A 12457-nucleotide genomic window follows, 5' to 3' on the forward strand; every position below is an offset into this window, starting at 1 on the left:
TCTCCAGGAGCATGGGGGCAGCTGGCTGAGAAGCCTCAAGCTGATGGACCATGAGGTTAGCTGCTCATTTCTCTACTTCAGTCCTTTCCTCCTCTCCCCTTCTCCCCACAGGCAGCCTCTCCCCCTCCAGGTTGGAGGGGGTTGCTGAGGAAGAAGAGTAGGAAGGATGGAGCTGAGTTACTTGCACTTGGAAGTTCCTTAAAGGACGTTCTCTCCTCCCCTCCCCACTCTCCCCCAATCTCTGACCTCTTTGTGCTGGGCAGGAAGCCCTGTTGGTTAGGCTCCTTTATTTTATTTTAGTTTTATTTTTTTTGTTGAAGTATAGTTAATTTCAACAACAACAAAAAAAAGAAAAAGAAGCTTTTTGTTGAAGTATAGTTAATTTTGAGCTTTCCTGGTGGCTCAGATGGTAAAGAATCTGCCTGCAGTGTGGGAGACCAGAATTTGATCTCTGGGTCAGGAAGATCCCCTGGAGAAGGGCATGGCAACCCACTCCAGTGTTCTTGCTTGGGGAATCCCCATGGACAGTGGAGCCTGGCAGGCTACAGTCCATGGGGTCGAAAAGAGTTGTGCATGACTGAGCCACGAAACACACACATAGTTAATTTACAATTTCATGTTAGTTTCAGGTGTACAGCATAGTGATTTAGTTACATGTATTACAATCTATTCTTTTTTCAGGTTCTTTTTCCTTATAGGTTATTACAAAATACTGAGTATAGTTCTCTGTTTTACATAGTAGGTCCTTATTGATTATCTAGTTTATACATGCTGCTGCTGCTGCTGCTAAGTTGCTTCAGTCGTGTCCGACTCTGTGCGACCCCACAGACGGCAGCCCACCAGGCTCCCCTGTTCCTGGGATTCTCCAGGTAAGGACACTGGAGTGGGTTGCCATTTCCTTCTCCAATGCATGAAAGTGAAAAGCGAAAGTGAAGTCGCTCAGTCGTGTCTGACTCTTAGCAACCCCATGGATTGCCGCCCACCAGGTTCCTCCGTCCATGGGATTTTCCAGGCAAGAGTACTGGAGTGGTTTGCCATTGTCTTCTCCGAGTTTATACATACTAGTGTGTATATGTTAATCCCAAACTCCTCATTTATCCTTTCCCTGTCTCTTCCCCATTGTAACCATAGATTTGTTGTTTTCTATGTCTGTGAATCTACTTCTGTTTTGTAAATAAGTTCATTTGTATCCTTAAAAAAAAAAATAGATCCTACATATAAGTGATATAATACAATATTTCTCTGTCGGGCTTACTTCATTTTGTGTGATAATATCTAGATCTATCCATGTTGCTGCAAATGGCATAATTTCATTCTTTTTGTGGCTGAGTAATATTCCACTGTGTATACAACAACAACTACATATATATATATATATATACATTTATATGGTGGTGGTGGCTTAGTCACTAAGTTGTTTCTGACTCTTGTGACCTCATAGACTATAGCCTTCAAGGCTCCTCTGTCCATACGATTATCCAAGAAAGAATACTGGAGTGGGTTGCCATTTCCTTCTCCAGGGGATCTTCCTAATCCAGGAATTGAACCAGGGTCTCCTGCATCACAGGCAGATTCTTTACCAACTGAGCTACAAGAGAAACCCATAGTTTCTGAGCTTAGTTGTTAAGTTGTCTCTGACTCTGCAACCCCATGGACTGTAGCCCTCCAGACATTTCTGTCTATTGGGATTCTCCAGGCAAGAATATTGGAGTTGGTTGCCATGCTCTCCTCCAGGAGATATTCCTAATCCAGGGATCGAACTCTGGTCTCCCACATTGTAGGCAGATTCTTTACTGTCTGAACCACCAAGTAAACCTATTTTCTTCAAATTTATGCCCAGGAGTGCAACTGCAGGATCGTATGGTAACTCTATTTTTAGTTTTTTAAGGAACCTCCATACAGTTTTCCATAGTGGCTATGCCAACTTACATTCCCACCAGCAGAGTAGAAAGATTCCTTTTTCTCCATACCCTCCCCGGCATTTATTATCTGTAGCCTTTTTGATGATGGCCATTGTGACTGGGGAGAGGGGATACCTCATTGTAGTGTGATTTGCATTTCTCCAGGCTCCTTTACTACAGGATGCTAAGTTGCAGGCAAATAGACCTGTGGTCTGTAGATAGGCAGTTACCTGCTTGTGTGGCTGTGTCTCCCCGGGGGAAAGTCTCTCACTATTTGCCTTTCTCAGGCAGGAATCAGACAGGAATCTCCAGGGAACCTATTTCACACTTTCTGAGCAGTATCATCTAGCCTCTGGCTTGAGATGAGATGGCTTGAGATGAGAGGAATGCCCTTGTCTTTCCTCTCTGCCTCTCTTCCACCAGACTGGGTGGGTAGGTTCAGAAATAGGACAGCCGTCCAGTTTTCTCCAAAGAAATTGTCTCTCTCTTAGCTCCTTAAACCTCTGCCCTTTTATATCCTTTAGCACTAAGGGCTTCAGAATCAGTTTCCAGCACCTTCCTCTGTAATTCCTATGTAGATGTTCTAGAATTTCTCTTGAAATGTGGGAGTCTTTGCCACTTCTTTTGTTGGTTTTGGCTCTGGTGCCTTAGTGGAAGCTGAGACAATAAAGTATCATCTTCCCATGTTTTGTTTGATTTGTGTTTTTAGCACCTAGCTCAGTGCCTGGTATATGGTAGACACTTGATAACAGGTTTTTGAGCAATTTAATTATAAACAAGAAACTACAGTAAGGTTTTTCCTATGCTCCTTAATCATGAGGATCACTGTTTTTCCTATGCCTACCCCCTCTACAAACCTGGATGATACCTATTCATTATTCAGTTTACAAGTCATTTCTTACTTATTGCCCTTGTTGATTTATCTCAACACCCTCCATCCTAAGTACCTGACACAGCATGGAGTAAGCTCCAGGAAGGCTGGCTCTGCCTGGTTCCCTCTGTTTTCTGAGGAGAGAGCCCAGTGCCAGGCAGTAAGGAATAATGAATGAATGCATGAGTGAGTGAGTGAGTGAGTGAATGAGTGAGTCAATGAATGGATGGATTGGCACCAGAGTACCAGTTGTAAAAGGCTTCTCTGATAGCTCAGTTGGTGAAGAATCTGCCTGCAATGCAGGAGACCAGGGTTTGATCCCTGGGTTGGGAAGATCCCCTGGAGAAGGGAAAGGCTACCCACTCCAGTATTCTGGCCTGGAGAATTCCATGGACTGTATGGTCCATGGGGTCGCAAAGAGTCAGACACGACTGAGTGACTTTCGCTAACCATTTGTAAAACCTCCTAGGTTGGGCCTCAGGGGTGGGTCTGAATGGCCTTCAGCCCTCATTAGAGCACACCTATATCAAGGGGAGATGCCTTTTCTGGCAACTTCATCCTTCATGGCTGAATTAAGCTCCTGTTAGGAACTTCCCTGGCAGTCCAGTGATTGAAACTCTGTGCTCCCAATGCAGAGGGCGCAGGTTTGATCCGTGGTTGGGAAGCTAAGATCTCACGTGCCACAAGGTGCAAAAAGACAAAACAGCTCCTTTTACTGGGTCAGTATAGCTGCTACCTGAAGTGTAAGTATAGAATTGTGCCCATGTATCACATCACAAAGGTTGACAAATCATTTTGGTCATGATGTACCTAGCTCCTTTTCTTAAACTCACATTCTTTGTCCATCAACTTTAGAAATTTCACTGTGTTCATGATATCCAGTGACAAAATAAAAAACATCTGCTTGTATTGTAACACCGTATTTAATATGTATCCAGTTAAGCACTGTAGAGGTCAGTATTAAAACGCTCCTGAATTTTACACTCTTCCAAAAGTATTATGATGTTGGATGTGTGTGTAACCTACTCTTTTCTCACCAGCACTTCCACCCCAGACAAGTGGATCTCTTATGTTCAGATCAAATTGAAGCTAGAATATGGTATTAACTTGTAAAAAAAAAATCCAACGCATTATATGTAAAATACATTCAGTAGGCATGACAGGAAAAATATGAATAAACTGGTGATGAAAACGGGGAAAAGTCTATTTTAGTTAAATTCCAGAAGTTTTTTTAGGCTTTTGAGAATTACCTAAAGTAATTTCTATTTGAGGGATTAAGCAAGTGATGACCTGATTTGATGACATAAAATATATTTCTTTTCTTAAGGAATTGTAGACATTCTTGAGACCACCCTCTTAACCATAAAATTGTAACATTATGTACATATATCATATGAGAAGACAATTGTATGAAAAAGTGAAAGTCACTCAGTGGTGTCCAACTCTCTGTGACCCCACGGACCATGGAATTCTTGGAATTCTTCAGGCCAGAATACTGGAGTGGGTAGCCTTTCCCTTCTCCAGGGGATCTTCCCAACCCAGGGATCGAACCCTGGTCTCCTGCACTGTGGGCAGATTCTTTACCAGCTGAGCCACAAGGGAATCCCAAGAAGACTGGAGTGGGTAGTCTATCCCTTCTCCAGCAGATCTGCCCGACCCAGTAATAGAACCGGGTCTCCTGCATTGCAGGAGGATTCTTTGTATGGAGGTTGAGGCCAAATCTGCCGGTTGCCTGCTCAATATTTACTTTCATTTTTTTTTTTTTTTTCCTTACCAACAGAATCCTGATTATCTTGAGGACTGCAATGTTACCAGCTAAAACATGTATTTCATAGCCTCTCTTATAAAGAGAGGTAAGTAAATTCTGGCCAATGAGATAGAAGTCAAGATTTTTGGTGTGGATCCCGGGAAAGCTTCTTAAATGGTAGATTGATTCAAATGGCTTTTGGCCTATTACACACCCTCATTCCCATCTTGAACTTGGACCTGATGGCTGGTACTGAACAGCCATTTTGCAGCAATGAGACTTTATTTCATGAACTAAGGATGACGGAGCTAAAGGATAGAGGAAGGATGGCACATTAATAAAATCGTGGAGTTGCTGTACCCGTTTTGGACTGTCTAATTTTAGACGGTTTACACAAGAGAAATTCCTCATGTTGTTTAAGGTCTTTCTTTTTAGGTCTTTATTACTTGTAGCTAAAAAAAATTCTAAAAGATAATGGACTGTTTGGGGAAAGTTAGTACATTTGTGTCATAGATGAAAACTTTCCAGAGAAACTCTTTATACTACTAATAAGAAAAAATTCTTACTTTTGAAGTTGTTTCACTAAGCATATCATCTGATTGATTTTTGACAACATAGGTAATTTGAGTCTTAAATTTAGCAATTCTAAATGTAAATTACATACACAGGCACTCACAATTTAATGAGTGAGTCCGTATTCCAGGTATTGTGCTCACAATTTATATGCATTATCTCCTTTAATGTTCATAGCAATCTTATGAGGTATTGCCCTCATCTGATACATGGAGAAACAGAGGTTTAGACAGTCAGGTTACTTCATAGTAAATGGTAAAGAAGGGATTGGAACTGAGTTTATTTAGCTTCAAAGCCCACATTTATGCCCTATTTCCTGGGACAGGAACAATGCATAGGTTTGTTTGTTTTGGCCATTTACCAAGGGTAGTATAACAAGGAATAAATATAATCCATCCAGTTGGACTTCCTAGAAAAGCTCAGCAGATAAAGAGAATTGATATTCAGATGGAAGATTCCAATAGCCAGAAATTTGACATGTATAGAGCAGGGAGATTCAGGGTAAATGTTAAAATGGATACCCACCTGATCTTGTTCAAAGCAGACACTAAACCCTTTTCATGAAAAGAAGTGATGGCTCTTCCCACTTGGAATGAGGCAGGATATGTATTGTGTTCACTGCCTCCCTGACTTCCTTGCCCACCATCTTCCCGCTCTCTTCCTCTGCCCATAATACTGCCCTTCTTGCTGTTCTTTGAACATGCCATCTAACCTCACAGATCTTTCATATACCAAGTCCCTTTATGTGGAATGCTCTTCCTCTAGATCCCATGAGGCTCGTTCCCTCACTTGATTCAAGTCTCTACTGCCATGAGGCGAAGCTTCATCAGAGATGCCTTCCTTGACTATTATATCTATAAAACGCTCCCTTTCATTACTTTCGATTCCTTTACCCTGCTTTACATTTCTTCATAGCACCAAATGCACTTGATGTATATATTTATTTGTATGTATCTACCTCCTCCCCTAGAATAAGCCCAATGAGCATGGGGCCTGTGCTTTATTCACTAGGACATAGTAGGTGCTATGTAGGTGCCTGGTACATAGTAGGTGCTCAATAAATATTTGCTGATGGACTGAATGAATGAATGAAGAGTGAGTTCAAAGAACCTACTATTGTCCTGTGTTATTACATGAAAACCTAGAAGGCACTAGAAGGGATGAGTTGTATTCTAGAATAGACTCTGTATTCATAAAGGTTTTGGGTTTACTCCTGTTTTGTGAGCAGTTAATAAATGATGTCCATGTAGAGGAAGTGATAGATGGAAGAATAAACAATGTTTTAAAAGATAGAATCTTCTTAAAAGGAAAGTGGAACTGGAAAGTCATGTGCAAATGGTTGCAGTGGGACTTCCCTGGTGGCCTAGTGGTTAAGAATTCACCTTCCAGTACAGGAGATGCGGGTTTGATTCCTTGTCAGGGAACTAAGCCTGCATGTTGCAACTATTGAGTCCCATCCTCTAGGACCTGTGCCACAACTAGAGAAGCCCACGTGCTCTATCAAAGAGCCCACGTGCCACAACTAAGACCCGACATAGCCAAATAAGTACTTTTAAAGATGGTAGCACTAACTAGTAGCCACTTTGCATCTAAGAAGAAATTGATTCTTAATTACTACCTAGGAAGAATGAGCATGATAAGCAGATACACTATGTCTGCCTCCAGATGCTTGTTAGTGCATTTGGGAGGATACTAGTCTTAGACACATAACTATAATCCTGGGCAATGTAGGATGAAGGGCTGTGTTTCACCAGAGAGAGTTACAGTCTCTGGCCAGAGTAATCCAAAGCCCAGAAGTAGGTTTTGAATTACTCCTTGGAGGATGAAACAGATATTGACAGGATTTTCTGGCCCCAGTGGCAGAAGAAACAGCATAAGAAAAAGCATGGTTGATTAATGCACACATTTTATCTGGGAATCAGTAGTTTGGTTTGGAGCCAAAAAGAAGGGGATGCTTGGAAATAAATATTGAAAAGGTTTGTAGGAGGCTGTATCTCAGTGGGTCACAAATGCCAAACTGAGGGGTTTGAATGTAATATGGTAGGTGTCTGGGAGCCATTCTTCAATGGCTCCAATTCCAAGCCAGGAAGTGACAAGATGGAAACATTGTTACAGGAGGTTACCTCCATGTGAGTCTGGAAGATGACTCAGCAGTAAAAGACAAAACCCAGGAAGACTGGTTGCAAAGTTAGTGAAATAATTTGGGATATAAAGATAAGAATCAGGAAAACATCTTTTTACCCATAAGAGATGTTGGGTGGTGAAGGTGAGGAAATACCTTAGTTTGCTTGAATGGCCTTAATAAAAACCCCATAGACTGCATAGTTTAAACAATAGAAAATTATTTCTCTCAGTTCTAGAGGCTGAGAAGTCCAAGATTAAGGTGCTTGAAAGTAGTTCATTCTGAGTCCTTTTCTTTTGGCTTGTATTCGGTTGCCATCTCACTGTGTAATTGTATGACCTTTTATTTATTATTTCTCTCCCTTTTCTTATAAGAGCACTGATCCCATCATGCGGGCCCCACCCTGATGACCTGTCTAAACTTAATTACTTCCCAAAGGTCCCACCTCCAAATAGCATCACTTGGGGGGTAGGCTTAAATGTATGGATTTTGGGGACACACACACATTTAGCCCATACTAGGTGGGGGCATCAAAGAGGATGTAGGTTTTGGATCCGAGTTATGGTACGAGACAAACAGTCAAACCAGGAGGAAGATCTGCTCTCAGGGAGTATGCAGTAGTCACAGTGACCTACTTGTGAAGCCACTGAGGTGATTTGGGTTAGGAATGTCTTTAGGGCGTCCACACCTCCTCAGGAGCACTTCTTTCAATAGAGAAGGTGATTGATTAGTAAACTTCATGTCATGTAGGGTCAGCCTTCACTTTTTGTCATCCATATTCAGTTCAATCCTGACCCAGGATATCAGAATACTCATTATAGTCTGGAAGTTCATAATTTTTAGATCATAATCTTAAGCTCAATCTAGGGAGCTGATGAGATGGTGATGAATAACTTCCAAATCTTCAAAAACAGATTTCCCCTAAATATCCAAACTATGGGGAAGGTCATGAGTTGGATTTTATTTCTGAGCATATAGTAATCCTTGTCTCCTCCAGAATTTACTTGGCACTCCAAGAGCTAGCAGGACCCTTAACGTTGGCTGGAAACCAGCAATAAATCTCCTGGGACTGCCAGAGCCTTTTTTAGTTCCTGCTAGTCTAGACTCTTCTTTGTTTTCCACCCTGGGATCTGGGAGGAGTATCAGACCAAAACAGTTATAAAGAGCAGAGGTTTGGCCTCCTCAGACCCCTGCCTTATCATGTAGCAGTCTGCGATCTTGGTCAGGTTACTTAACTTTCGTAAATCTTGGCCTTCTTTTCTCTAAAATGATGTTGCTGATGAAAAGAAACAATAAAAATAAGGTGCCTGAGTGCAGTAGTCATTGATCTTTTATCGTCACCGTCACCATCATTATCTTTGATGTCACTCCCAGCTCTGTTGCCCCCGGAGGCCAGCTTGCGGTGAGTACCTGGTGTCTACTGGTGTTTATTTTCTGGTTCAGGTACACATGGGGACTATAGTATTTTAGAATACACAGAATAAAGATGTAAATAAAGGGGCCATTTTCTGAAATTTTGGTCTGTTAAATTCTGAGAGGGGATTAGAAGAAATGCTATGAAACCTTTTCTGGAAATATTGAAACTGGAAATCTGAGTTAATGCAGAAAGGGCTAAACCTTAAGGTGAGAGGCCCTCTCCAACCCTAAATTTATAACGACCTACTGAAATCCCAGAGACGCTCACTTCCACATTAAGGTCTTTAATTTTTATGACCTTAAGGAAAGAAGCTGAGAGCTGATTTTAATAGAAACCTTGAAGAAGAAGGTAATTTTCTAATGCCTGTATACATCACCAGTAAGCTTTGTTAAATTGGAAGGCAAAATGAAAACTTTACATTTGTTTCAATTTTTTCTCCTTTAAGGATGTTTAGAGTTCTGCCAAGTGAACAGTGAGCTGTGCTGGCTCATTCTTAATTAGGTGACTGTAGAAAAAAAAACTTAATTAAAAAATAAAAAGAAATATGGTTTTCTCCCCTTCTCTTATAGGACATAAAATGGGTCATAGAGAAAAACACTCCCTAAATTTGGACTACAAATATGGAAACATTATCCTCTAAACTGTGTTATATTATAATTAATAAAGACCTGAAATGGAGTGTTATGGGAAACACAGCATCAGTTCCAATAAAGCAATTCTAAGATAATAAATTTCAGTAGCAAAAAGCAAAATAGACTATTACATGTAATATGCATTTTTAAAAAAGAAATATTTTATAAAAATTACAAATCTCATAGATATCAACTACTGGACACTTATGAATGTTCTACATAAACAAAATATTTTTTCTATTTTATGAACCAGACTTCTGCGTCTGTGAAAATGTATACTGCTAATCTTTCGTAACTTAAGTCTATAATAAGAATTAAAGACATGGAACATAAGCGTTAATATGTATCTGAATTATATTTGTTTCCACTTACAAAACAGAAAGAGACACTTAGAAAATGAACTTACGGTTGCCGGAGGGAAGGGATAGTTAGGGACTTGGGGAACTTACGGTTGCCGTAGGGAAGGGATATAGAAAATGGACTTACGGTTGCCGGAGGGAAGGGATAGTTAGGGACTTGGGGAAAGTCATGTACACACTACTATATTTCATATGAAAAACCAACAAAGACCTATTGTATAACACAGGGAACTCTGCTCATTTTTACGTGCCAGCCTGGATGGGAGGAGGATTTGGGATACATGTGTATGTATGGCTACATGTATGTATGTATGTACATGTATGTAATGGATACATGTATATGTATGACTGAGTCTCTTCCTGTTCACCTGAAACTACCACAACATTGTTAATTGGCTATACTCTAATACAAAATGTTTAAAAAAGTCATATTTAAAATTGAGATTAGTTTTCATGCTATCATTCTATGATCTTTTCCATCAAAAAATTTTTTCTTGCTACAACTGATCAGAAGAGAATAGAAAATTATACACAAATGAAATCAACCAGAATAGTCAAATTTTAAAAAGTATTTTAAATACAGTATGTAAGTAAAAATTTCCCATAGTTTTTAACAGCTTTAGTAGTTTTCTCCTAAAAATTATTTCTATTTTTATGATTATAAAATATATTAAAAAATCAGAGTATCCCAAGTAATATTAAACCCATATACTCACCACCACATGGGTGCTATGTTTGCTTCAGTTTTCCTTAAAAAATAAATATGGATCACTATCAAACATGTATTTATACACTTAATAGAGGATTCAGATCAGATCAGATCAGTCGCTCAGTCATGTCCAACTCTTTGCAAACCCATGAATCGCGGCACGCCAGGCCTCCCTGTCCATCACCAATTCCCAGACTTCACTCAGACTCATGTCCATTGAGTCAGTGATGCCATCCAGCCATCTCATCCTCTGTCATCCCCTTCTCCTCCTGCCCCCAATCCCTCCCAGCATCAGAGTCTTTTCCAATGAGTCAACTCTTCGCATGAGGTGGCCAAAGTACTGGAGTTTCAGCTTTAGCATCATTCCTTCCAAAGAAATCCCAGGGCTGATCTTCTTTAGAATGGACTGGTTGGATCTCCTTGCAGTCCAAGGGACTCTCAAGAGTCTTCTCCAACACCACAGTTCAAAAGCATCCATTCTTCGGCACTCAGCCTTCTTCACAGTTCAACTCTCACATCCATACATGACCACTGGAAAAACCATAGCCTTGACTAGACGGACGTTTGTTGGCAAAGTAATGTCTCTGCTTTTGAATATGCTATCTAGGTTGGTCATAACTTTCCTTCCAAGGAGTAAGCGTCTTTTAATTTTATGGCTGCAATCACCATCTGCAGTGATTTTGGAGCCCAGAGAAATAAAGTCTGACACTGTTTCCACTGTTTCCCCATCTATTTCCCATGAAGTGATGGGACTGGATGCCATGATCTTCGTTTTCTGAATGTTGAGCTTTAAGCCCACTTTTTCACTCTCCACTTTCACCTTCATCAAGAGGCTTTTTAGTTCCTCTTCACTTCCTGCCATAAGGGTGGTATTATCTGCATACTGAGGTTATTGATATTTCTCCTGGCAATCTTCCAGTCCAGCGTTTCTCATGATGTACTCTAGAGGCCCATAAACTTTACAGTATTCTATTTTTGTGCTTTACAGTTCACAAAAATGTTGTTTATTTATTTATGTATTTTTTTAGTTCAGTCGCTCATTTGTGTCCAACTCTTTGCGACCACATGGACTGCATCACGCCAGGCCTCCCTGTCCATCACCAACTCCCGGAGTTCACCCAAACTCATGTCCATTGAGTCGGTGATGCCATCCAACCATCTCATCCTCTGTCGTCCCCTTCTCCTCCTGTCCTCAATCTTTCCCAGCATCACAGTCTTTTCCAATGAGTCATTTCTTCACATCAGGTGGCCAAAGTATTGGAGTTTCAGCTTCAACATCAGTCCTTCCAATGAACACGCAGGATTGATCTCCTTTAGGATGGACTGGTTGGATCTCCTTGCAGTCCAAGGGACTCTCAAGAGTCTTCTCCAACACCACAGTTCAAAAGCATCAATTCTTCAGCGCTCAGCTTTCTTCACAGTCCAACTCTCACATCCATACATGACCACTGGGAAAACAACAGCCTTGACTAGACAGACCTTTGTTGGCAAAGTAATGTCTCTGCTTTTTAATGTGCTGTCTAGGTTGATCATAACTTTCCTTCCAAGGAGTGTCTTTTAATTTCATGGCTGCAATCACCATCTGCAGTGATTTTGGAGCCCCCCCAAAATAAAGTCTGCTACTGTTTCTACTATTTCCCCATCTATTTGCCATGAAGTGATGGGATCGTATGCCATGATCTTCGTTTTCTGAATGTTGAGCTTTAAGCCAACTTTTTCACTATCCTCTTTCACTTTCCTCAAGAGACTCTTTAGTTCTTTTTCATTTTTTGCCATAAGGGTGGTGTCATCTGCATATCTGAGGTTATTGATATTTCTCCTGGCAATCTTGATTCCAGCTTGTGCTTCTTCCAGCCCAGCGTTTTTCATGATGTACTCTGCATATAAGTTAAATAAGCAGGGTGACAATATACAGCCTTGACGTACTCCTTTTCCTATTTGAAACTAGTCTGTTGTTTCATGTCCAGTTCTAACTGTTGCTTCCTGACCTCCATACAGATTTCTCAAGAGGCAGGTCTTCAGAAAGAATGAATTTATTTTTTTATTGAAGGATAATTGCTTTACAGAATTTTGCTGTTTTCTGTCAAACCTCAACATGAATCAGCCATAGGTATACATATATCCCC

This window comes from Bos taurus, chromosome 28 (genome assembly GCF_002263795.3).
Source record: "Bos taurus isolate L1 Dominette 01449 registration number 42190680 breed Hereford chromosome 28, ARS-UCD2.0, whole genome shotgun sequence".
Lineage (NCBI taxonomy): Eukaryota > Metazoa > Chordata > Mammalia > Artiodactyla > Bovidae > Bos > Bos taurus.